Source organism: Brachyhypopomus gauderio, chromosome 8, assembly GCF_052324685.1.
Source record: "Brachyhypopomus gauderio isolate BG-103 chromosome 8, BGAUD_0.2, whole genome shotgun sequence".
Classification (NCBI taxonomy): Eukaryota; Metazoa; Chordata; class Actinopteri; order Gymnotiformes; family Hypopomidae; genus Brachyhypopomus; species Brachyhypopomus gauderio.
In genome coordinates, this window is record NC_135218.1 from 10,319,516 (window position 1) to 10,346,531 (window position 27,016).

Consider the following 27,016-nt stretch of genomic DNA (forward strand, 5'->3'; position numbering starts at 1 on the left):
CACACACTTAATCCATCTCCTGATGAATGATTATCCTCATGTTGTACTGAGCTCCTCTAGTTTTTACTCACTTGATATCATTCATGTAGTTTTGGCTTTATGCCAGCGGGGTTGTTAATTGCTCATTTTGAATCCAATCACTCACAGAGTTATAGCCAGAAGACCATATCAAGCAGTGATAATCTTGAATGAGCCAGATGCATTTACTTACACATCCCACATTCTTTCAAATCTAACCCTGAGGGAGAGTCTGGAGACAGAGAGAGAGAGAGAACAGCAGACAGAGAGAGAGACAGACAGAGAGAAAGACACAGAGACACAGAGAGAGACACAGAGAGAGTGTTCAGGGGGTGTGTGAGTTGGGTAAATGCTGGGTGGACAGACTGGAATTTTTGGGCTTGTTTGCCAAGCAGTCACCATCTGTGAGTGGAGATGTAAAGACACAGGTGTGCTATGCTACCACACACACGTGAGTAGAGATGTAAAGACACAGGTGTGCTATGCTAACACACACACACACACACACACACACACACACACACACACACACACACACACACACACACACACACACACACACTGGAAGCTGAGTGAACAGGAAAGCTGAATGTGGGCAACAGGAGAGTGTGGGAGAGAGACCAGTCAGCCGCGTTACAGCGTACTGCCTCCACAAGAGAGTGTGAGAGAGAGACCAGTCAGCTGCGTTACAGCATACTGCCTCCAGGAGAGAGTGGGAGAGAGACCAGTCAGCCATGTTACAGTGTACTGCCTCCAGGAGAGAGTGGGAGAGAGACCAGTCAGCTGCGTTACAGCGTACTGCCTCCAGTAGAGAATGGGAGAGAGACCAGTCGGCCGTGTTACAGCGTACTGCCTCCAGTAGAGAATGGGAGAGAGAGACCAGTCGGCCGCGTTACAGCGTACTGCCTCCAGGAGAGAGTGGGGGAGAGAGACCAGTCGGCCACGTTACAGTGTACTGCCTCCAGGAGAGAGTGTGGGAGAGAGACCAGTCGGCCGCGTTACAGCGTACTGCCTCCAGTAGAGAGTGTGGGAGAGAGACCAGTTGGCCGCGTTACAGCGTACTGCCTCCAGTAGAGAGTGTGGGAGAGAGACCAGTCGGCCGCGTTACAGCGTACTGCCTCCAGTAGAGAGTGTGGGAGAGAGACCAGTTGGCCGCGTTACAGCGTACTGCCTCCAGAAGAGAGTGTGGGAGAGAGACCAGTCGGCCGCGTTACAGCGTACTGCCTCCAGGAGAGAGTGTGAGAGAGAGACCAGTCGGCCGCATTACAGCGTACTGCCTCCAGGAGAGAGTGTGAGAGAGAGACCAGTCAGCCGCGTTACAGCGTACTGCCTCCAGGAGAGAGTGTGGGAGAGAGACCAGTCGGCCGCGTTACAGCGTACTGCCTCCAGGAGAGAGTGTGGGAGAGAGACCAGTCGGCCGCGTTACAGCGTACTGCCTCCAGTAGAGAGTGGGAGAGAGACCAGTCGGCCACGTTACAGCGTACTGCCTCCAGTAGAGAGTGTGGGAGAGAGACCAGTCGGTGGCGTTACAGTGTACTGCCTCCAGGAGAGAGTGGGAGAGAGACCAGTCGGTGGCGTTACAGTGTACTGCCTCCAGTAGAGAGTGGGAGAGAGACCAGTCGGCCATGTTACAGCATACTGCCTCCAGGAGAGAGTGTGAGAGACCAGTCGGCCGCGTTACAGCGTACTGCCTCCAGGAGAGAGTGTGAGAGAGACCAGTCGGCCGCGTTACAGCGTACTGCCTCCAGGAGAGAGTGTGAGAGAGACCAGTTGGCCGTGTTACAGCGTACTGCCTCCAGGAGAGAGTGGGAGAGAGACCAGTTGGCCGCGTTACAGCGTACTGCCTCCAGGAGAGAGTGTGAGAGAGACCAGTTGGCCGTGTTACAGCGTACTGCCTCCAGGAGAGAGTGGGAGAGAGACCAGTCGGCCACGTTACAGTGTACTGCCTCCAGGAGAGAGTGGGAGAGAGACCAGTCGGTGGCGTTACAGCGTACTGCCTCCAGTAGAGAGTGGGAGAGAGACCAGTCGGCCATGTTACAGCGTACTGCCTCCAGGTCACCAGCCTGTGGACCATCGCTCTCCTTCACCAGGACGGACAGTGCAGACGAACTTCACAGAGTGTCATTCACCACTCCAAACAGAAGGGGGTGCCAAGGGACAATGCAGCGCACGCAACGTAGTAAGTGCAGTATATCATCTTACCTCACATATGAGGGCACAAAGGCCTTGTCACACTGCGTTGACAAACTAACACTCAAACTAACACTAACACACTATAGAATGCTTGTGATAGCAAGTGCTTTTTACTACCTATGACAGGGTGCTAAAATGCATTAGGTCTGCACAAGCACAAGTGTGCACACACTCATGTAGAAAAACACAAAGCACACACACACACACACACGCACACACACTCATGCATACATACACACAGAGACACACACAAAGACACACACAGACACAGACACACACACACACACACACAGACACAGACACACACACACACACACACACACACACACACACCCACACACACACACACACACACACACACACACACACACACACACACACACTCATGCATACATACACACAGAGACACACAGACACACAGACACACACACACACACACACACACACACACACACACACACACACACACGCACACACTTGCTAAAAAGTATTGCTGAAGAGGTTGCCCTAATCTAGTAATTCAGCAAGACCATAAAAAGACCAACATAAGCAGACAGACGTACTCCCTAAAAGGACAATCAGCTTCATACAATAAGGATCTCAACTCCAGAGTCATAAATCGAGAAATACATGGAACAGACAGTCTTCACCAAGCTACTGTGGGTACCATTAGTGTCTGTCACTGGGGATCTGTGCTCACCTAATAGCTTTCAGTAATTAGTAGCAACATTAGCATTTTCTGGTAAAACATTATTTGACTGATGAATCGGTGTGTGCAAGCCAGGAATGAATAGCAGTCATTCTCAATATGTTTTTCACATTCATGTGTTCAACTTGAGCGGAGCAGAGGCTATGGATTAGCCTCCAGCTCCATCTCCAGAGCCTTAGCACACTGGAGACTCTCCTCTCCTCTCCTCTCCTCTACTCTCTTCTCCCCTCCCCTCCTCTATTCTCCTCTCTTCTCCTCCCCTCTCCTCTCTTATCCTCCCCTCTCCCCTCCTCCCTCTCTCCTCCCCTCCTCTCCCCTCCCCTCCTCTCCTCTGGGGGAGGAGGCCTAGAACTCTCACTCTTGAATGCAGTATGGCCGCATCTATCCAACAGGACCTTGTGCTGACGGTGTGTGTATCAGATCATGGCCCAACAGCAGAGGGTGCACTCACACACACACACACACACACACACACACACACACACACACACACACACACACACACACACACACACACACACACACACACACACACACACACACACACACACACACACACACACACACACACAGTCTGAACTGAGCAGCATCATTTGAGAGCTTAGTTTGTCAGAGCATATCTCTGTCAAACAGCAGAGTACCCATCTGCTCCTTTGTGTGTGAGTATGTGTGTGTGTGTGTGTGAGTGAGACAGAGTGCATGTACATGTGTGTATATAATAGAATGAGAGACTCCATCACACACACAACCAAGCAACAAGGGCTGCTGCTGTGATTGACAGGCAGTAGAAGAGAGAGATGAAAAGCAACAGTAGAAAAGTGACAGAAAAATGGCAGAGAGGATAAGACGAGACATGAGGACAGGGCAGGAGGACACACACAGCAGCCATATGTTCATAGTGTGTGTGTGATATGAGAGAGGGAGGGAGAGAGAGAGAGAGAGAGAGAGAGAGAGAGAGAGAGAGAGATAATCAATCTAACCTTGTCCTAATTACTGCAGTTCCACCACTGCAGTGGTGCCATTTTTGCCCTATTTCCATATGTCTAAATTTATTCTCCCCACTTCTCTCCCTCTCTCTTTCAGTCTCTCTCTCAGTCTCTCTCCCTCTCTCTTTCAGTCTCTCTCCCAGTCTCTCTCCCTCTCTCTTTCAATCTCTCTCCCCTCTTTCTCTCTCTCCCAGTCTCTCTCCCTCTCTCTTTCAGTCTCTCTCCCCCTCTTTCTCTGTCTCTCTCCCAGTCTCTCTCCCTCTCTCTTTCAGTCTCTCTCCCCCTCTCTCTCTGTCTCTCTCCCAGTCTCTCTCCCTCTCAGTCTCTCTACTTCTTTCTCTCAGTCTTTATCTCTCTCCTTCTCTCGTTCTACCCCCTTTGTTGTGATAGATGGCCTCCTCCTTATAACCTTTTTCACAGCAGTCCACAAGTCAGGAGTGAACTGGAAAACAAAAATAAGAGACAAGCAGAGCTCCCCCACAGGGGTGTTATATACAGCGTAGGGCAATCTTTAAGCTATTGGACAGAACAGCACTTTTGCTGTTTCTGGATATGTACTGTAGCTCACTGGATCACAGTGAAACGCATACTATGAATTTAAAGAGCCTGTCAGCTCTAATCTGAGGCTAGATGCATCTACACGGGGTGAAGATTTATGGACAGCCCACCATAACTCCCTGTAGGACATCCAAAGCATTTAGACAGCCGTTTACTGAGATGTTCCTTGGCTGAATGTGTATCGTTATTTCATCATTAGTTCATACACTAGCACAGCTCTAAACATGAGGACCACAGGAGAGTCGACAGCAGACAGCAGAGTAGGGCCAGTGTGAGGCTACAGAGACAGATGTAGTGGAGACACACAGACAGAGACAGACACGGTGGAGACACAAAGACAGAGACAGACACGCTGGAGACACACAGACAGACAGACATGGTGGAGACACAGACAGAGACAGACACGGTAGAGACACAGACAGAGACAGACATGGTAGAGAGACACTGACAGACACAGACATGATGGAGAGACACAGACAGAGACAGACATGATGGACAAACACAGACAGAGACAGACACGATTGAGAGACAGAGACAGACATGGTGGAGGGACACAGGGCCACTGCACTGGGCCTCCCTCAATCAAAGGCTGCACAATCCACAAACTATAATCAGACTAAACTATAACCAGACTAAACTATAACCAGACCAAACTATGCTTTAAATCCAATGACCCTTTTCTCTGCTTTAACATGTTAAGGGCCATTTCTAGACACAGTTTTGTCAAAGACCATCGTACAGTAACACCACTGTAAAGAGAAGAATGCATGACCCCATAGGGTTGACCACAAAATGCCATCCACTGTAATAATAATGCTTCATGTGGAGAAAGGCCAGGTTACCGTCCCAGTGAAAAGCCCATCACAAAACCTTCATGTGTGCCACAGTGCAGAACAGGTTTCCTTAAGGCAAAGGCAGTCTGCATTTGTTTAGCGGGCTATCTCCTTAAAGATCGAACCCTCCACAGGCGTTGAGGATGCTGAGCTCAGCTGATGTGAGACTAATACAATTTTAAGCATATTGACCCTCAGTACAAAGGCTGCCAGGAAAGTGAATAAGAAAACTCTCCCCCCCACCACCCCAGAAGGCTTTTCTTTCTGTTCGAGTTCCTTTTAACTTTGTGGAGAGATATCAGAATCAGCATGACATCCTGTTATACACCACAAGGATTAGGGGTTAGCAACACACCAGGCCTGCACTGTGTGTCTTTACCAGACTGATGCTATTTGTGAGTGTGTGTGTGAGTCAGTTTGTGTTCATTGCTATAATATATAATCAAATAATACCTTAATAAGACAAACCAAAACCCAAATACAGCTTTGTGTCCATAGCCTGCACAAAAAATCCATCTTAAATACAATGGCCTTCCTAACAATTTATTATGACAATCAGTAGAAGGAAACACACACACACACACACACACACACACACACACACACACACACACACACACACACACACACACACACACACACACACACAAACATTCTTTTAAAACACCCTCTTCATCCAGGGTAAAACAAGATTTTAATAGAATAGGCAGAAACACATTTATAAATGAACAAGACTGCTGTACACATTTCCAGAATATGATAACAGCAGCACTATGTCAAATATGTCAAATACCTGCTCTGTATCTACTTTCAGCAAATCACCATATCACCCCTGCACAAATGGCTAACTCCCATGATAGAGTAATCCCATGATAGAGTAATCCCATGTGCGGTAATCTGCAGTTTAAGGAAATGTCTGAAGCAGCAGAGCCAGAAATGGACATACATGAACTGAGGTCTCACAAACATTCAAGTAAACAAGGACTCTCTTTCTTTATTACATTGCATGTACTGAATCAGTGACAATTCTGACATTTTAGTAGAAATGCTTGTGTGTGTGTGTGTGTGAGAGAGAGAGAGAGAGAGAGAGAGAGAGAGATAGAGAGAGAGAGAGAGAGAGAGACAGAGAGAGAGAGAAGGAGAGAGAAATATGTGTCTATGTGTGTTAATTTTTATTGCAAGATTCTTGCCACTATTAAATGAGGGAACACTCCTTTATGGCGTTGCCTACTAGTAAACTCCCTCTGACACTCTGTGCTATTGTCAATAAAGCTCTAATAGATGCCTGTCAAACGTGTCACCACAAGATGAGCTGTTTCCATGGTAATGCTCAGCATAACCCATGGGATTCTCTCGTGTGTGGACATGTGTTTCTTAGTGCACTGGCCAGTGTAGGGGAGTGTGTGATCTGAGGGAGTTGAGTGTGTGATCTGAGGGAGTTGAGTGTGTGATCTGCGGGAGTTAAGCTCACCCAGCCACAGGAAGAACTTGACAAGGCATTATTAAACAGTTTACGTGTGCTGGCACACAGATCTCAAAGTAGTGGATAACACCTACTGCAGTGCACTATACTTACATTCTGGATACATCATACAGGGACCAAATCAATCCTCAGTTCCCTGTGGAAAGAAACAAAGTGATTGATTAGCTTTTTATAAGCGTTAGACACTTCCATTCTAACCACGATTTTGTTACATTACAAGTGGCTACATTACATTACCTCTCTACATTACCTCTCTACATTACCTCTCTACATTACCTTTCTACTACTTCTCTACCTTACCTCTCTACATTATCTCTCTATATTACCTCTCTTCATTACCTCTCTACATTACCTTTCTACTACCTCTCTACATTACCTCTCTACATTATCTCTCTATATTACCTCTCTTCATTACCTCTCTACATTACCTTTCTACTACCTCTCTACATTACTTCTCTACATTATCTCTCTATATTACCTCTCTACATTATCTCTCTATATTACCTCTCTTCATTACCTCTCTACATTACCTTTCTACTACCTCTCTACATTACTTCTCTACATTATCTCTCTATATTACCTCTCTACATTACCTCTACATTACCTCTCTACGTTACTTCTCTACGTTATCTCTCTATTTTACCTCTCTACATTACCTCTCTATATTACCTCTCTACATTACCTCTACATTACATCTCTACATTACCTCTCTACATTACATCTCTATATTACCTCTCTTCATTACTTCTCTACATTACTTCCCTATATTATCTCTCTACATTGCCTTTCTATATATCAGTCTATGTTTTTTTTTCTCATCTTGTCCCAGCTAGCTACTCTTAGAGGGGAATTACATTATCACATATTTTACCTATTTGCTCTTTAAAATTACCATACTAATGCATTTGATTGCCATTGTCTTTTCATCATAGTGACCCAAAATGTGCATTCATCCAATCAAAGAAGTGCCTGGTAAAAAAAGCCTGAACTTGACTCACACTGAACGAGAAGATAAATGGGCACCAATGACAGGCTCCCAAAAACCTATATATAAGTCCCAAACCTGGCCATGACACACACATGCGCGCGCACACACACACACACGCACGCACGCACACACACAATGTGTTTCTAATAAGCATCATTATTTTGCATTCCTGTGGAACCTTGATCTAAACGCATTGTTTGTTAGCACAAAAGACAAAATCAATAAACCTGGTTGCCATGGGTCTGGCTTGATCATTTAAATATGCAAGACAAGGCCCCAGTGCGACTGCACCAAAATGGCATCCAGTAGTGTCCCAGTTTCATCATTCTGTGGCAGTGAAAATTGAAACAAAAGAGGCTTCGCAGCTCAGCCCTGAATATTTGAACAAGGACTATTAACTCATCTTCATGCATATTTAACACTACACTGCAGCACCTTTAACATTTCACCAGGGACGTGTCTGAGCGGAGCGGCCCACCGTGGCTGTGTGTGCGGTGCTGGTCCGTGGGCTGCAGAATACTCAGGTCTCTATTCCAGCTTTGGAAAATTAACATCTGCATGATAACACTAGAACCATACATATTTATAGCGTGATTGCCAAAAATAACATAACAGATGGAAATCACTGTTTATCTGGGTAATGTGAGGTTCTTACGTACGCGCTGTAACACACAGTGAGAATCGAGCCGCAGCAGCAGTCACAGGAGAAAGACAATTTGCAAGAAGAATTGAAGCGCGCAACAGTGTGAGTGCAAGAGGAAATGTGCACATGTATAAAGAGGAGAGGGAGGTTAGCACTGTATGAACAGAATTATTCATGACAAATCATAAAACGCACAAGACTAACAGTATATATAAAGTATAACCCCCCCCAACTACCACACCCACTCTCTCCCGCTCAGTGTGTGCGTGCTTACATGTACAAGAACCTATTGGCATAACTGAGCATATAAATCATCACACAAACTTAATTAGGCCATTGATTCAAAAATAATAAGGAGGATGTAATGAGCAGGATAAATGAATCATACAGACAGTGGAGAGAGGGCAGAGAGATCTCCTGTTTGCCACAGGTAGGAGAGGTAATCCTATTTTAGAGGCAGGGCCATGTGGTTCCAATCAAATTCTAAGTAGACACAAATACACACACAGACACACAGACACACAGACACACACACACACGCACACACTCACACACACCTGGCTGCAGTCAGCATCAGAAATGAGAATGGAGAGAAAAAAAGAGAGACCCCCCTGATGGTATCCCTCTTTTCCTTTCTCTCCCCCTCCCTCTCTCTCTCTCTCTCTCTCTCTCCCTTTCTCTCTCTCTCTCTCTCTCCCTCCCTCTCTCTCAACTGGTTCACAGTGGGTTTTTCAGCAGTGGGTGTGATTAAGCGGAACAGTGACTGGTAAACAACATTCAACAATCCACTTCATTTCTCTGATTACTCTTTTTAATGTGAACACAATGTCGCCCCAGCTTCCTCTGTTCTTTAGAGTAAGGTATAATCAAGGAGGCATTATGGAGTAAAACAGAAGAGGGAGAAATAAGAGAGAAAGAGAAATGAGAGAGAAAGAGAAATGGGTGAGATTAAGGGTGGAGAGAGAGAGAGAGAGAGAGAGAGAGAGAGAGAGAGAAGGGCATGCATGCTAGACGGTAGAGAGGAGTGAGTGTAGAGGTAGGGAAATTACATATTGAAGTATATTTGGATATTGAGTTATTATCCTCTGTGTTATGAAACTTATGGTATGCACGTAGACACAAACACTTGGGGCAAACACAGAAGTGTTCACTAACGTAAGATTTGAAATATCCAGAAATATTACAACCTTGCAATATGACCTCGGCACCTCACTCTTAAAACAGCCACAAAAAAGTTCAAAGCAACACAAGTCCTGAAAGATTTGTAGCAACATACCAGACAATCAAATCCAGTCACTTGCAGTGGGTGGCAGTCACGCTAAACTCAGCCCAACCATCAGATCTGTTCAGAGTGGGAATGAGCTGATGGTAATGGTGTCGTGCCGATGCTGTAACATCATGTCATGCTTTTGGTGATTGTAACAGTCCCTCTACCACTGCTGGTCTTTTGGTGATTGTAACAGTCTCTCTACCACTGCTGGTCTTTTGGTGATTGTAACAGTCCCTCTACCACTGCTGGTCTTTTGGTGATTGTAACAGTCCCTCTACCACTGCTGGTCTTTTGGTGATTGTACCAGTCTCTCTACCACTGCTGGTCTTTTGGTGATTGTAACAGTCCCTCTACCACTGCTGGTCTTTTGGTGATTGTAACAGTCTCTCTACCACTGCTGGTCTTTTGGTGATTGTAACAGTCCCTCTACCACTGCTGGTCTTTTGGTGATTGTAACAGTCCCTCTACCACTGCTGGTCTTTTGGTGATTGTAACAGTCTCTCTACCACTGCTGGTTTTGTGTAGGTATACTGTGCATATCTGTAATATACAGTGTCAGATACACACATGTGAACATATATCGGCGTGTGGGTGATGTTGTGTGTGTATAGTGTGTGTGCTGTCTGTAGGGCTTTCTAGTTTACATAATACCTTCTAATAATCATTCTAAAAGGAAAAGATCAACTTCCTCAATATGTTCTTTGAAATAGCAGGTGCACACACACACACACACACACACACACACACACACACACACACACACACACACACACACAGACACACACACACACACACAGACACACACACACATTAAAAAATTCAATTGAAAATTCCATAATTACCTTTTAAAACCATTTTAAGAAGCTTTTCTTGTTGAGCATGATGACATAATGAGTCATATTTGTCAATTGTGATTTTCACCCCAATCAAAACTTGTCCTCCGCATTTACCCATCTGTGCAGTGATAACACACACACACACACACACACACACACACACACACACACACACACACACACACACACACACACACACACACACACACACCCTAGTGATTACTAGGGAGCTGTGGTGCACACATGCCAGAGCGGTGGGCAGCCCTAGCCCGGCTAGGTCAAAGTTCTGTGTAGTAGAGTGGTCAGAATTCTGTGTAGTAGAGTTCTTTATAGTTGAGCGGTGAGAGTTCTGTATAGTAGAGCGGTGAGAGTTCTGTATAGTAGAGTGGTCAGAGTTCTATATAGTAGAGTGGTGAGAGTTCTGTATAGTAGAGTGGTCAGAGTTCTGTATAGTAGAGTGGTCAGAGTTCTGTATAGTAGAGCAGTGAGAGTTCTGTATAGTAGAGTGGTGAGAGTTCTGTATAGTAGAGTGGTCAGAGTTCTGTATAGTAGAGTGGTGAGAGTTCTGTATAGTAGAGCAGTGAGAGTTCTGTATAGTAGAGCGGTAAGAGTTCTGTATAGTAGAGTGGTCAGAGTTCTGTATAGTAGAGCGGTGAGAGTTCTGTATAGTAGAGTGGTCAGAGTTCTGTATAGTAGAGTGGTCAGAGTTCTATATAGTAGAGCGATGAGAGTTCTGTATAGTAGAGTGGTGAGAGTTCTGTATAGTAGAGCAGTGAGAGTTCTGTATAGTAGAGTGGTCAGAGTTCTATATAGTAGAGTGGTGAGAGTTCTGTATAGTAGAGTGGTCAGAGTTCTGTATAGTAGAGTGGTGAGAGTTCTGTATAGTAGAGCAGTGAGAGTTCTGTATAGTAGAGTGGTCAGAGTTCTGTATAGTAGAGTGGTGAGAGTTCTGTATAGTAGAGTGTACAGAGTTCTGTATAATAGAGCGGTAAGAGTTCTGTATAGTAGAGTGGTCAGTGTTCTGTATAGTAGAGCGGTGAGAGTTCTGTATAGTAGAGTGGTCAGAGTTCTGTATAGTAGAGTGGTCAGAGTTCTATATAGTAGAGCGATGAGAGTTCTGTATAGTAGAGTGGTGAGAGTTCTGTATAGTAGAGCAGTGAGAGTTCTGTATAGTAGAGTGGTCAGAGTTCTGTATAGTAGAGCGGTAAGAGTTCTGTATAGTAGAGTGGTCAGAGTTCTGTATAGTAGAGCGGTGAGAGTTATGTATAGTAGAGTGGTCAGAATTCTATATAGTAGAGCGGTGAGAGGTCTGTATAGTAGAGTGGTCAGAGTTCTATATAATAGAGCGGTGAGAGTTCTGTATAATAGAGCGGTGAGAGTTCTGTATAGTATAGTGTTCAGAGTTCTGTATAGTATAGTGTTCAGAGTTCTGTATAGTAGAGTGGTCAGAGTTCTGTATAGTAGCTCTGTTTGGATTTGGGTCAGAGAGTGCACTGAAGACATGATGGTACAGGAACAGAGGAGCGATTACATAAGGTTATGCATGCTGGGTATTTCCTGAAGTACATCTAAACTCGCCAACTGGATTAGATAACAGGACACCGCATCAAAGTTGGCACCGACACAGCTGTGTGTATGTATGTGTGTGTGTATGTGTGTGTCCTAAGGTCCTATCTCTTACAAGCTATATACTTTGCCAAGGAGTGCATTGAGTGCTTTGTGAAACTGGAATGAATGCACATGATCTTTGTGTACATTTATCTTGAAACTCCTAATTGCTTATATTTGCTTTTTATTTACCCATAATAAATTTACATTATATTTTGTCTTATTTACAGTGTTTTTCTAGTCTTAAACAAGATCAAACGAGAACACAATATCTCCCTGAAGAGGCTGAGTAGGATGAAACGAGTAAGTACAGTCGTCTGGCACACATGAGGTAGGGAAGCACCATAACAGGTACCAAATCTATTATCCCTGCAGGCACTGCATAATCACAGCTACTAGGGTGAGCCTAAAGTGGACACGAACAGTACACAGATGTAAGGGCAGAGAAGTAAGGAGAGAGAACCATGTGGCCCACCGACTCTGGTGAACCACCCCGGTCCCAGCACTGACTTAGAGACTCATCTTTCTCTCCCTCTCTCTCCATCTCTCTCCTTCATCTATCTCCCTCTCCTTCTCTCGCCATCTCTCTCCCTCTTATTTTCTACCTCTTCCATTCTCTCTCTGTTTTAGGCTGTGGTGTCCTGCAACAGATATGGAGAAACATCACACATGTTCATGGTGGATGCTGTGTGCCCAGGTAGAGCTGCCGGTCTGCTGTCCAAAGGGAGAGAGATGAGAAGTGCTTCTGTAGTCACGCCTGCACACTGGAACTGGGGTGATGACGTCACACAGCTGTCCCCCACGCCACGCGCACCAGCATTTTGGGAACTTCCAGGGGAAACTGTATCCCTGACACAAAGACATGTTGGGGCCACTATATGGATCTTGATGGCGTATATGCTATATGGCAAAATGTCCTGTCTCTTTAAACCAAAACATTTCAAGCTATGTCTTTAAAGCTCCCAGATCTAAGTGAGAGATTTTATATTGTGTCAGACAATAATTTAAATATGTTTAAAATAATCAGGTCAACAATGCACTTCTTCTTCTTGTTCCTCTCTTGTTCACACACGCACACACACACACACACACACACACACACACACACACACACACACACACACACACACACACACACACACACACACAGAGAATGGAAGAGGATGATGAGATGAAGAAGGTCTATGGACACTCTATGTTTGATTGTCTTTCCTATTTATTTCATGGGCTCAGACGTCTAATGTCAGAGCTAGAACTTCACAGCTCTGGGATTATCTGGGGATGATGGATGCTGGGTGTCATGGAGACGATGATCACAGGGCAACTGGGCACTGGTCTTTGAACTTGTGACACAGATCTTCTCTACTATATTTCACAGCTGAATCTCTATCTTTTTTCATGGACTCCACTAACATTACCCACAACACTAAATAACTGAAGCCGTTTGAGATTTTGCAACATAAATTAAATTATGTTGTCTATTAGCTCAAGCTTAATTCAACTAAAACATGTAAATCATTCAAGTATTTTGACTAGCAAGAGGAATTTTAAATTTGTAATAAAAACCCCAATGAAATATAAATGATATATACATACATATATTAATGAAGTACTACATTATCAATGCAATACTTCACATACTTTACAAATTAGTCTGACAACATCACGTCTATGTTATAAAAAGGTCATCCTTCCCTGCACTGCAGTGCAAAGCACATCAGTTGTACACATTTGTACAAATTAAAGATTTAAAGGTAATCCTAACTGAATCTGCCCTCTATTTCATTTGGTCATGAGTTATAAATCACAAGTTTTGTTTGACCTACAGTGAAGTGAAGAATTTGCTATTTCATTCATTCTTTTTTATTACCCAGCTCCAAAAATAAAACCATGTGATGTAATATCCTTTCCACACCTCCCAGTGCATCCAAAATGCAGGTTGAGCTTCCCATGTTTTAAAAGACAGTAGAAAGTGTCCACAAAAACACATGCATCACAGACACTGGAAATGATGAGACACAACCGCACCAAGAGCCACAGACCGTCACATCCTAAAAGGTCACAGCCCCTCCAAACCAAACCAGCCGTCTGTCCATCGGCAAGCATTGAGAGAGGGAGAGAAGAGAGAGAGAGAGAGAGAGAGAGAGAGAGAGAGAGAGACAGACAGACAGACAGACAGAAGTGAGGCTAGAGCAGCGCCAAGCCCCATGGCCATGGATTTTGAGTTCAGCTTGTAGGCATGCCTGTTACAACTCTTTTATCTCTCTTCTGAAATCTATTGAAATCTTCTGGTATATTGGACAGTCATTACAAGATCAACCATCTGCTTCTCACTTAATATAAGAAGGGAATGGCACTACTCACTGCTTAAAGATTAGCATGGAACCCTTACAGACAGTTCGTTTTGAGGGCTGTTTGTGTGTGTGTGTGTGTGTGTGTGTGTGTGTGTGTGTGTGTGTGTGTGTGTGAGAGAGAGAGAGAGAGAGAGAGAGAGAGAGAGAGTACGTGAGAGCATGTGTGTGTGTGTGTGTGTGTGTGTGTGTGTGTGAGAGAGAGTACGTGAGAGCATGTGTGTGTGTGTGTGTGTGTGTGTGTGTGTGTGTGGGGGGGGGGGGGGGGTGGTATGAGGGCATACAGACTACAGATACACATTCTCATACAGGACCTGAGCTGAGTTAAAGGCCTCTGAAGAATTAGCAAACAAGCTATTGTTTGACACAGTGCACAACCACCACTCCCCTCCCTGCAGTATCTCCTCTCCATCTCATTCACATTGATCTGCCATTGTTCCCTCGAACTACAGCTCCCAGGATCCTTTGTTCTTCCTATCACTGTAAGAAACCAGAACATTTATTGTCCACTAGCCGCTTGGGCTAGCATGGGCCACTCTCACTGGCATGCTTTATTCCACACGTAAATGCAATTTCCATCACCTGGCTGTGGTAAAAAAACACTGGCACGTCAATGCTATTTTTCAATTATCATAGCAGGGATGCAGTCATTATGACAGCTAAGCCACATTTATGAGAATGATTCCAGCCGTACTGAGATAGCCAGGCTAGCCAGAATCCACTGGAGCCTCTCACATATTATGGTCTGGCTGCTCACATCCATGGGACACATAAATACCTCTAATTAAATAACTCACCTTGAATTACAGCAAGCCCATGCTTATAATCCCCAGCACTGGAAATATTGGCAAAGAGCTTTTTTCCAAATATAGCTAATAGCCTTTTCAACATTGCAATCACGATGAATTTAAATAGAAGTTCCTTTTCAAACATAAGTTCATTTTTTTTGTCAGTGATGCTACAGGGGAAACTGGATTCAGAGGAAGATGGACAGAGTACAGAGTCCCAGAGTCACTGAGCCTCTCCAGTGACCTCTCCAATGACCTTTCCAGTGACCTCTCCAGTGAGGGCTTTTCCAAACCGCATTTCACAGCTGCCTTAAAGAAACACCCGTGAGACATCCTTAGTGTCTAATAGTCATGACAGATAATGAATAGCTGGAAGTGTAAGGAATGTGTAATAACTAACTTAACATAATGTTGCCTCTGAGACCATATTGGATCAAGACCTTTAAAACTCTCCTCACCATCAATCACACACACGCACACACACACACACGCACGCACGCACACACACACACACACACACACACACACACACACACACACACACACACACACACACACACACACACACACACACTGAGGGTTCACTTCAGTTCTATACCCAGGGGAGCTGAGCATCAGGGTACTTCATTATAGCAGTATGAGCCTTCATAATGTTCATGAACATGATCTGTCATATCATAGTTTTACAAAATTGGAATTAAACATGATTACTTCTATTTTTTTTATCTAATAATATTACATAAATAAATATTACATAAAAAGGAATATTACACAGAAAAATGAATTATTCTCATGTCCTGAATTATTTCTTTGCTAAACTACGTATGTCCTAAAGTAGTCTTTTGATCACACAATCACACTGAAACAAACTGGCAAAGATAGAAAACAAAATGACCAGCCCCTCATACAACATTAAATACTACACCAAGCCACTGCCTCATAGAAGCTCACTACTTTAAGCAGAAGTCCTTCTTTGGTGTGAACCCCTGATTACTGCCAACGTTGATCAGGCAGATCGCCTGTAGATCTGATCCCTTCTGTTTATTGTTCCATAAAATTAATAGTGGAGAAAAGACCTGAGGGAAGAATGAAGTCCGAACCGCCTTCAGCTGTCAGGCCACCTACACGGACGTGTGGAGACTCACCAAGGCGGCAGGACCACCATGGAACATCTGCAAAGGCAGAACGTGTGCCTAGATGCGTCTGTGTTCTTCCTCAATGGCACAGCCAACGGAGAAGATTCTAAACCTGAAGCACGCATGGAACATCTGCCTGTGTGTTAGCACGTTGTGACAACGTCTACTTGATCTCAGTGATCAACAGCTCAGCTGTAGGTCACACAGGAATATGCTTCATAATACCAAAATAGTGTAAAAACTTCTCACAGCTCACAGATTCTTAGCATGCATGAAGCTCCTCCCACTTGGATATTTAGCCAGTGGTGGGATGTGATGATGATGGAGTATAGTGCGGGCGATGGCTAGTTGACTGGGCTCTGCTCAGTGGATTACCGTCAAGAGCACCTTTTGCCTTTTGAATAGTACATGAATGGGATTAGCACATTAATCCTGCTCCTCCCCGGGCTCTCTGCTGCCCTAGTTTCCCTAAAGAAACACAAGAGAGATGGGAAGAGAGAGAGAGAGAGAGAGAGAGAGAGAGAGAGAGAGAGAACAAGAGAGACGGTGAGAGATAGACAATTAGGGGAAGAGAGAGAGAGAGAAAGAGAGAGAGAGAGTGCAAGAGCAACATTGAGAGAGACCTTCCTATTTACTGCAGAAATGATTAGTCTCTATAATGAATTATTTTTCCAGAAACCATTAAGAATCACGGCAAGGGCAGGCAATGTAAAATAAAAGGGCAGATCATTATCAGATGCATACATTTGGATATAGATTAGATACAGATATGATACAGCAGAATCACAGGAAAACAAACAACATATGGTGCGGTGTAAATGGTTGTGGGTTTGTTGACTGAAGTCTGTGTCTTACACAGTGATGTTTCGGTGAGGCCAACAGGTAGGGTCCTGTTAGTAGATAATCGTTTTCTTCAGATAAACCAAACCTCCACAAATACTTTCATCTAAAATGATTCTCTCTAAGGTTCTCCACACTGATAATGTCCCTGGAATTACACCATAGCCCCATTGGGAACTGGGCACCGGTGCTGACACGTTTGCCTTTCCCCCAGCTCCCCCTCCCTCCCGGCACAGACGTGCGTCATGCCGCGTTCCTGGGGAAGGGCCATCTGAGCGACACCGTGGCTTGTCCTCACCTCCAAGCCCCCTGATCACTGGTGTGAGCCCTCAGCCTTAGTACTGCCTTGCCGGGGGGATCTCCATAATACTGCAGGCTGCGTTCGCCCTCGCTGCCTCTGGAACTGGCAGTGTAAACATCCCAGTTGTATAAGATTCTTCACCATAGGATTCATTGTGTGTGTGTGTGTGTGTGTGTGTGTGTGTGTGTGTGTGGGTGTGTGTGTGTGTGTGGGTGTGTGTGTGTATGTGAGAAAGCCTCCAATCAGTACCACAGGTTATTTAACCATGAAGTCAGAAGCACTTCTCAATAGAGGAGTCTTACTGTATATCAGCTTATACATCTGGATAGGTTGATACTAGAATACATATCCATCAGAGAATGCAGCAGGCTAGAAAACATGTTATTCTGCCATGGTTATTTTGCTAAACATGCCTGCTAGCCCAAATCAGAAGAACTTTGGGGCAGAGGGGGGTTCTGGCCTTATCCTCTGCTCACCCAGAATTGCTTTCCTGGTCTGTTCCTGCATCCTGCAGGATGAACTCCGCCATCATTTCCATGTATGTGTGAGCTGATGCGTGCAGCTCTCCCACCTGGCTGAGGACGAGAGTCAGAGGGAAGAGGGGGCAGAGGGTCTGGTGCTGTTTTGGATGGGTTTAGTCCAGTGATGGGCACACTCATGACAGTGTTTCTGTTCTCCCTCAGGCTCCCAGTACATCCCAAACAATCAAGAACACTAAACGGCTTGTGTACATGTACCAGGAAGTAACGTAGAACTGCACGTACATCTGTTGTGCCCCAAGGAAAAAACTCTGGATGAGCTACATCCTTGAAGAATATAGGAAAGAACAACAGAGTGCGAAACAGGAAGAGGGGTTAGTATGAAACAGGAACATGAGTGAGTATGAAACAGGAACATGAGTGAGTATGAAACAGGAACATAGGTGAGTATGAAACAGGAACATGGGTGAGTATGAAACAAGAACATGTGTGAGTATGAAACAGGAACATGAGTGAGTATGTAACAGGAACATGAGTGAGTATGAAACAGGAACATGGGTGAGTATGAAACAGGAACATGGGTGAGTATGAAACAAGAACATGGGTGAGTATGAAACAGGAACATGGGTGAGTATGAAACAAGAACATGTGTGAGTATGAAACAGGAACATGGGTGAGTATGAAACAAGAACATGGGTGAGTATGAAACAGAAACATGGGTGAGTATGAAACAGGAACATGGGTGAGTATGAAACAAGAACATGTGTGAGTATGAAACAGGAACATGGGTGAGTATGAAACAAGAACATGGGTGAGTATGAAACAGAAACATGGGTGAGTATGAAACAGGAACATGGGTGAGTATGAAACAAGAACATGTGTGAGTATGAAACAGGAATATGGGTGAGTATGAAACAGGAACATGGGTGAGTATTAAACAGGAACATGGAAATTGTAACGCTGGGAGTGGGCGGAAGGACGAGACACGGATCCAGTCTGCAGTAGCCAACGTTACTTGCTTTTATTTGTACGATTAACACAAACACACACACAACGTGCAAACCAAGACAAAGACGAGCACAAGACATCGCGCGAACGCACATTATATAGCAGACTAACACACACCCTCGTGATCTCGAGACAAGGCACAGGTGTAACAAACGAACACGCTCACAGACGACCCACGCCCACGGAAGTACAAACATGGACCTAACGACACACAGACAACGTAACGACACGCCCACAGGGAAGGGTCCGGAGCCGTCACCGTGACAGAACCCTCCGCCAGGGGCTCGCTACTCCCGGAGCGTCCCGCGCAGCTGGAAAGCCCCGAACCAACACCAACGGGCAGGTCCGGAGCCTCAGGGACCCTGAGCCTCTGAGAGCCGTCACCCCCGAAGGCGGGAACCGCCACGAACGGCTCTAGTACACCCTCCCTGGGAGGACAGGGGAAAACACGTTAGACATACAAAACGGTACAGTCACGAATACACATACAGGCACTTGCACAAACATGGGCACGAACGGGAAAAGGGGATTAGGCAAACATACGGGAACAAACACGAAAACAGGGACAGACGGACATGAAACAGGCGCCAAGCTACGCGCCATGAGTAGGGCGATGAGAGGAGAGAGCACGGGAGCTGCAGGCGCTGCAGCGAACGGGACCCCTCCCGCATTTGCCGCGAAGCCTCCTCCCGGTGCAGTATGGTTAGCGGACGCGCCTGGTGCAGCGCGTTGGGCTGACGCGCCTGGTGCAGCGCGCTGGGCTGACGCGCCTGGTGCCGCGCGCTGGGCTGACTCCTCGTCCGACTGGCCATTCGATACGCCTGCTTCGCCTCGCGACCACCCTCTGGAGTCGACAGCGGGCGCGTCCACCTCCATCTCGGTCGCCGCCTCGCTGCCCTGGCTCCAGCTCATGGACAGCTCCGGGCTGCCACCCCGGGAGCAGTCCATCGCGCTCCCCTCGGAGCGATAAGAGGAAGCGCCTCCCTCTGAGCGGTTCCACCCCTTGACGGTCCCGGCAGAACGCTCAGATAGGGACGGACTGCCTTCCTCCTCAGTGCCGGGATCGCTGTCCGTGCCCTCGGAGACACCCGAGTACACGGACGGAGGGTAGCGCTCTTCCTCTTCTTCCTCCTCCTCTTCCCCACCGTAGTCAATGGTGGGGGCGGAGAACACCGACGGAGGGTAGGTCTCCTCCTCTCCCTCCTCCTCCTCGCTCGGAGAGTCCGCCTCCTCGAACTCGCTCTCGGGGGTCCTCTCCGTAGCGCAGAGCCCGACGGAGCCCCTCCGCAGGGGTGAGGGCTCCCTGGAGGAAGAGGGGTATCGCATTCCCCAAATCCGCGCCGCCTCCTGGCGGAGGAACTCCGCCTTCTCAGGGACGGGGTGCTTCCCTGCCTGACGCAGCAGGGACGCACACACCGGGTCCTGTGTCAGCTGCTCCAGCGTAGGTGTGACCTCGCGGCGCGGGGGGGAGGAAGAAGCACGGTGATGCCGCTTGCTGGAGCGCTGGCCCCTCTTGGGTCGGGTAGTGTAGCCTGGCATGGTGTCTCGATGTAGGCTCGTCTTTCTGTAACGCTGGGAGTGGGCGGAAGGACGAGACACGGATCCAGTCTGCAGTAGCCAACGTTACTTGCTTTTATTTGTACGATTAACACAAACACACACACGACGTGCAAACCAAGACAAAGACGAGCACAAGACATCGCGCGAACGCACATTATATAGCAGACTAACACACACCCTCGTGATCTCGAGACAAGGCACAGGTGTAACAAACGAACACGCTCACAGACGACCCACGCCCACGGAAGTACAAACATGGACCTAACGACACGCAGACAACGTAACGACACGCCCACAGGGAAGGGTCCGGAGCCGTCACCGTGACAGAAATGCAGGTTAACTAATTTGCTCCAGCAGAGGTACTTTTAGCTGCCGCACCACAGATACTGAGCCAAAAATAGTATATTACTAATCAGGAAAACAAACACGCGAATCACTGCAATATTCAGTCAATATTCAATAACAATTCATTTGTTATTCCACCGCCAGCCACGCAGGGTTCCAACAAGGTTCATCACAAGAAGTGCTCTGCTCAGCTTGCTGGCGTTCTTGACCCTGGTCCTCGACCCTCTACCACCTCCCCTATTGTGAGCGGTAGCTGCATATCCACAGACTGACTGGCCCTGACCATGTGAACTTCTACTCAACAGTGACCGTGAATCTGACCATCTCATTAAGTGCTTTCAACTTGCCCTTGGGGAATGCCATTCATCGAATATTAATGGACATGAAAAGGGCTGTAGCTCGATTCTGTGAGCGATACTAATTCTCGATGCTGAGGGTTAGTATTACTATCACTACTATCACTTCAGGGTCGATGGCTGCTTGTACAGTGTGGCCACTCTCTACCCTTAACCCTTGGGTTTTGTACAAAGTGCACTTAACACGTCTGTATGCTGCACGCAGCAAACACTTCCAGGATAAGCCTCTTGGGACATTAATCCCCAGCACTTCAGGGTAATATAACACTTGGACATTCTACAGTTACATAAATCAGTGATAACGTACACATTGTTAGGTTCTGGCTAAACACCATATCTGTCTCTCTGTCTGAAAGTTCTCCTTTCCTACTGATTTACATTTAACATTTTTTCAGCAGCAAACAATTTGATCCCACTTTTGATATAGAGGGACAACTGTGCGCTTGGCACCAGTTATCAATGATTACAATGTACAGCGGATAGACCAGGATGCTTGCCAAGGTAGAGCATGTCCTCACAGAGGACAGGACCCTCCCTGATGAATGCCACCCCCCTGCAGCTGGGTAGACAGTATAAAAACATCTTTGTCCTCAAACTGCTAGTCCCCTTGGGATTTTACCTGCAAACTGGATGCAAATGATCTGTGCGACATGCGGTGCTACTGCCGTGCTGAACCACGGGCAATGCTGAGAGGCGGGGCTACACCGATGGGAAGAGCCATTGGTTGGCCAAGAATCCGTCTCCGTGACACCTGGCAAAGGCTCTTCTGCAGGTTTAATTAGTGGGGTTTGGAGATTTGAGAGCACACAGTTTTGAGCGGGCTGCGTTCAACTGCCGGGCCTCTTCATGGAGACTGGAGTTTATGCACAGAAGCAGCTGATTGGCTGCGGTCGAGAGGAAGGAGGGAGTTACCAGCTGAAGGCCACGTGCTTTGGAGCTTGGCTCTCAGAGTGGCGTGACAAGCAGTGATTCTTGTTTTTCCAGCCAAAGCAAATCGTCCTGAAAAGAGGGACTGACCAAAGTGTGTGTGTGTGTGTGTGTGTGTGTGTGTGTGTGTGAACAAGAGAGGAGAATTCCAATGATCAAAGTCATGATATTTAGTATAGGTCTGTGTATTGTATATTTTAAGGGTAGTCAGTGTGCGTTTCTCTCTCCCTCAAACAACCTTCGTCTGTGCAGTCAGGACATGCAGCATTAACATGACGAAGTACCACATTGGCTGCCACATTAATAACCACAGTACAGCACAGCAGAGCAAGGACCTGACGGGGGTTCGTGTTCAAGAACAGAACATCTTGTGCACGCGCATACACACACACACACACACACACTGCTAGGAAAAGGAAGAGAGAGAAAGAATAAATGATGGAAAGATATTCTATATGTAATTACATGCTGAAATAATATATATAATGAAACCGTCAGGCTGTTCACTTCACTTAGGCCACTGACCCCAGTATAACCTGTGACAGGGTTGCATAATAACTTTGATTGTGGGTTTAGCAGAGACACCAAGAAGAGAAGATAAAGCAGTGCAGACCTGTTCGTGCGTTCACAGCCTCCCGTGTCTCATGCGTGCACACGTACCTGCATGACATGCGAAAGACGGCAGTGCGTGTCAGCGTGAGGGCTCAGGTACCACACGCAGCAATGATATTTACACAATTTCAAGTTGACCTGTGACCCGTCAAAAAATCTAAATTTTTGTTTAAAAACGCATGATTTAAATGCTTTGATCTCAGGCGGCACCTCAGTAACTACACAAACTCGCCTGTAAAGTTCTGTGTAGAAATTCAGAGAAGAAAAACAGTACTGATTATCCAGATACAATTGAGCAAGATTTAAAATCAATGACACAATGGGCCTTTTAATTGTTTTTTGATGCAATTTACCTTTCTGAAACCCAAATGTTAGACCCCTAAGGTTGAGTGAGTCATGGCAGATATGTGGTAAAGGTTAGCCCCTGCTGTCACGGCTGGGCACTCTCTAAGTGCTGTGTGTGCAAGGTCTGCGTGTAACACACTGTTGCACTGAACGTGTCACCCTCTCCCTCTTTCTGCAGGAGTATGGGCAGCGTGAACTGATTGGGTCAGGCCCGCTCTTCCAGGCACCAGGAAGGAAATCGTGAGCAGAGAGGAGGTGCACACTAGCAGGCACTCACGTGGAGGGTCACGTGGAGGGTCACGTGTTCTTAAACTACATGGTCCCTGATCTGGGCCCCGACAAACACACTCAAAACAAACTCCTCTAAAATGTCCATGGAAAGCCGAACACAATACTGCCTTCATTATTTTAATAGTGTATGCTGGTATGAAAATTAGAAGCCTCCCATGCCTCCACCCACGCCTCCACCCACCCATGCCTCCACCCACGCCTCCACCCGCCCATGACCCCACCCACGCCTCCACCCACCCATGCCTCCACCCACCCATGCCCCCACCCACGCCTCCACCCGCCCATGCCCCCACCCACGCCTCCACCCACCCATGCCTCCACCCACGCCTCCACCCGCCCATGACCCCACCCACGCCTCCACCCACCCATGCCTCCACCCACCCATGCCTCCACCCACGCCTCCACCCAACCATGCCTCCACCCACCCATGCCTCCACCCATGCCTCCACCCACCCATGCCTCCACCCACGCCTCCACCCGCCCATGCCTCCACCCGCCCATGCCTCCCGCTCTTTGAGTGCATGTTTTTCCACCTGCTGCTAAACGACAATGAAAGTCAACGAGGTTCGACTGCAATTAGTGCTAATCAATACACACGCCTTGATTGCTAAACACCGTATCAACTACACACACCAGAGAAATCAGAGACACACTACGGAGCTCTTCCTGTCCCGCTGATGATCTGGAACACTGTTAATGCGCCGTGTGAACTGATATGGTGCGTGGAGACGGGTAATTAAAATGTAAATGTAAAATCTTATTGGGGAGACATAAAATCCAGACATAAACACATGAAGGTAGTAAAAAGCTTTTAACTGATGCTTTAGAATTATCTTTGGTTTCAAGTACAAGATGTCCTTTTCACACACTCCTGATAAATTGAGTCTAAATCTCATCAGAGCCAGTGTTTAGTCAAAATGACTAAACTGTTTGTTTTTAGCTGTCTGTACTGTCTGTGTTTTGGCCTGTCTGTATGTTCTGTTGCTGTTGTAGATTATAGAGATAAAACGACCCAGCAGACATCGTCTCCTCCCCAGTATTGTGTTTCCAACATATCAATAATGAATGCAACAATCGGGAATTAAAATAGCCCAATCAAGATACTGTGAAACTAACTAGGATGAACTGAATTTAATGAATTTTGGAATAATAATCAGTGTACAGCTTAGATTGTTTTTCAGTTACAATGTAATGATAACAGCAAAATGAAAATTGTGAATATTTTACTAGAACGTTTAAAAAAGCAATTGAAATGTAATTGCATTAAATGTATATTTCAGTGCAGTCACAAAGTTCCTTCAGTTTCACTCACCTAAGAATAAAAATGACTTTGAATACAGTGTGAAAGTACACACATTAACTCTGTAGGTTTGAGTGGCGCTTGTCTGATGACAGATGGAAACTCCACTAATTGTGGCCAGGACGAGAGCTGTGTTATCATCCTCACTTACAAGCAGCACAACAGATATTCAGACTGAAGCAGCTACTGGGAAACAGTGTGGGGATGTGAGTCATGAAGCTGATGCTTACCAACCCACTACAGTTACTGCAGCAGAAGTAGCCCCATCCACAGTGCAAAGAGAGCTCGGCCCTCCTGGTCAGCTCCGCCCACATTCCAGAGGCAGCTCCGCCCACATAGCAGGAGCCACAGCAGGAGACTATTTGGGCTGTTAGCAGTTAGTGTTCCAAATTAAAGAATATTTGGATGCCAAACATGTCTTGGTTGATTGACTGCATCTGTCAAAAGTGGGAAAAAATGTAAATTTGGCAATTTATTTTTTGCCCTTTTGTTTTAATCGTTTCTTTTTCTCTAGTTTTGTTTAGTTTTTTTCTGGTAACTTGTGTTTTGTTGTGTTTTTGTAATATGTCATCTGGTACCATATGTATTGGCATAATGACTCTGGACCGTTCGAATGATTCCAATTATGGATTTGCCCTTAATAAATCTCACTCCACTCAGACCACTTCATTCTCAATCCACGTCACACAGAGGGCCCTCAGCCTGTCCAATCAGCTCCACCTTGTGAGGGGTGGCTCAGCCTGTCCAATCAGATCCTCCTACAGTGAAGGGTGGCTCAACCTGTCCAATCAGAGCCACCTACAGTGAGGGGTGGCCCATCGAAACAGCTCCACCAACAGTGCAGAGGTAACTTGACCCATTCAATACGCTTCATCCACAGTGCAGAGACAACTCAGGACATCCAATTAGCATCATCCACAGTGCAGAGGTAGCTCAGTCCATCCAATCATCTTTCCCACAGTGCAAAGGTAGGTCAGTTTGTTTGGTTAGCTCTGCCCAATCACCACTTGGCTCTGGGGGTAACAGAAGGGTTGCAATGAAAACATTCATGAGATTCTCTCACTTCCCAAAGAATGGGGCAGGGAGGTGGATAGATATAACAATAAATCATTCAACAGACCCACACTAACCATTGTCTTAAACACACCTATCTTGATTACACTCACAGGCCATTTTATTAGGTACAACTATATTGTTGATGCGTTTTATAATTGTGCAATTATCGACTGCAGCGCTTCCCTTAGAAAGCACCACTGGACTGCGTTGGCCTTCCGAAAATATCAAGCTAACAGAAACAGGTCAGACATTGACCACTGATGAAGAACTGGAGCATGACTGGCACTAATGTTGCACAGCATCATGGATTATGTATATGGAACTGTAGAGTGCTTTCAATTAATAAATGTTTAGAAGTAGTTAAGAAGAATGTTTAGAAGAAGTTAATGATGAGTGTATAAGTCGAGCCTTTTTATACACGATGCACTTTTTAACTACTTTCGTAAACTACTCTAACTCTTCTTGATAGAAAGCCGGTGTAATTAGAGAGTGGTGGATTTGAGACTCTGCAAGGTGGTGTGTGTGTGTGTGTGTGGGGAGGTGGGGGTGGGTATACAGGTGTAGGGGTGATGGAGAGGTTGAGCGGAGAGGGAGTCAGAGACAGCTGTCAGGTTGGGTTTTACTGTTTGTCTGAAAACCTAATCAGACACAGTGAGGACAACTCTACACTGAAGACACAGACACAGTGAGGACAACTCTACACTGAACCTACATTGAAAAAACAGGACAGGTTGTGTGTGTGTGTGTGTGTGTGTGTGTGACATGACAGGTGGTCTAATAAACACTCTCCCCACCTGTGAGAAGCAGAGGGAACATAAAAATAAAGTTCAAAAATGCCATCACCAAGGGACCATAAACACTGAGAAAATCACTTTATGAAACACAGACAAAACAGACAAAAAATCTTGTGACATCTCAATAAGCTTTACTTTATTATCCAACTGAATAGCACTTTGGACAGGCATTCTGCAACTGCTACTGTTCTCTCTGACAGAAAGGGTGACAGAGTAGCACCTCCTGCACCACTGTTTAGAAAAAGGAAATATAGGCACTATGCTGACCCACAGCACCACCCGAACTACGATAGCCTCCATCAAAGAAAGAGAGGGGGTGTGTTCAACAGTACATCACACTCACACATTTAAATACCTCTGATCAACAGAACTTTGTTCTAGAGCTCAAAGAGAGGCTTCATT

The 27,016-nt window shown here is 46.0% G+C and overlaps 1 protein-coding gene across 3 annotated transcripts in view; it reads right to left on the minus strand.

Moving 5' to 3' along the window:
* The window catches only part of dlgap4b (discs, large (Drosophila) homolog-associated protein 4b), a 101,621-nt gene that overhangs the window by 30,686 nt on the left and 43,919 nt on the right, over positions 1 to 27,016 (minus strand). For all 3 annotated transcript variants that reach the window (XM_077014321.1, XM_077014319.1, XM_077014322.1), the window contains exon 3: positions 6,874 to 6,916. The gene's annotated coding sequence lies outside the window, so the exon portion shown is untranslated. The remainder of the gene's footprint in view (positions 1 to 6,873; positions 6,917 to 27,016) is intronic.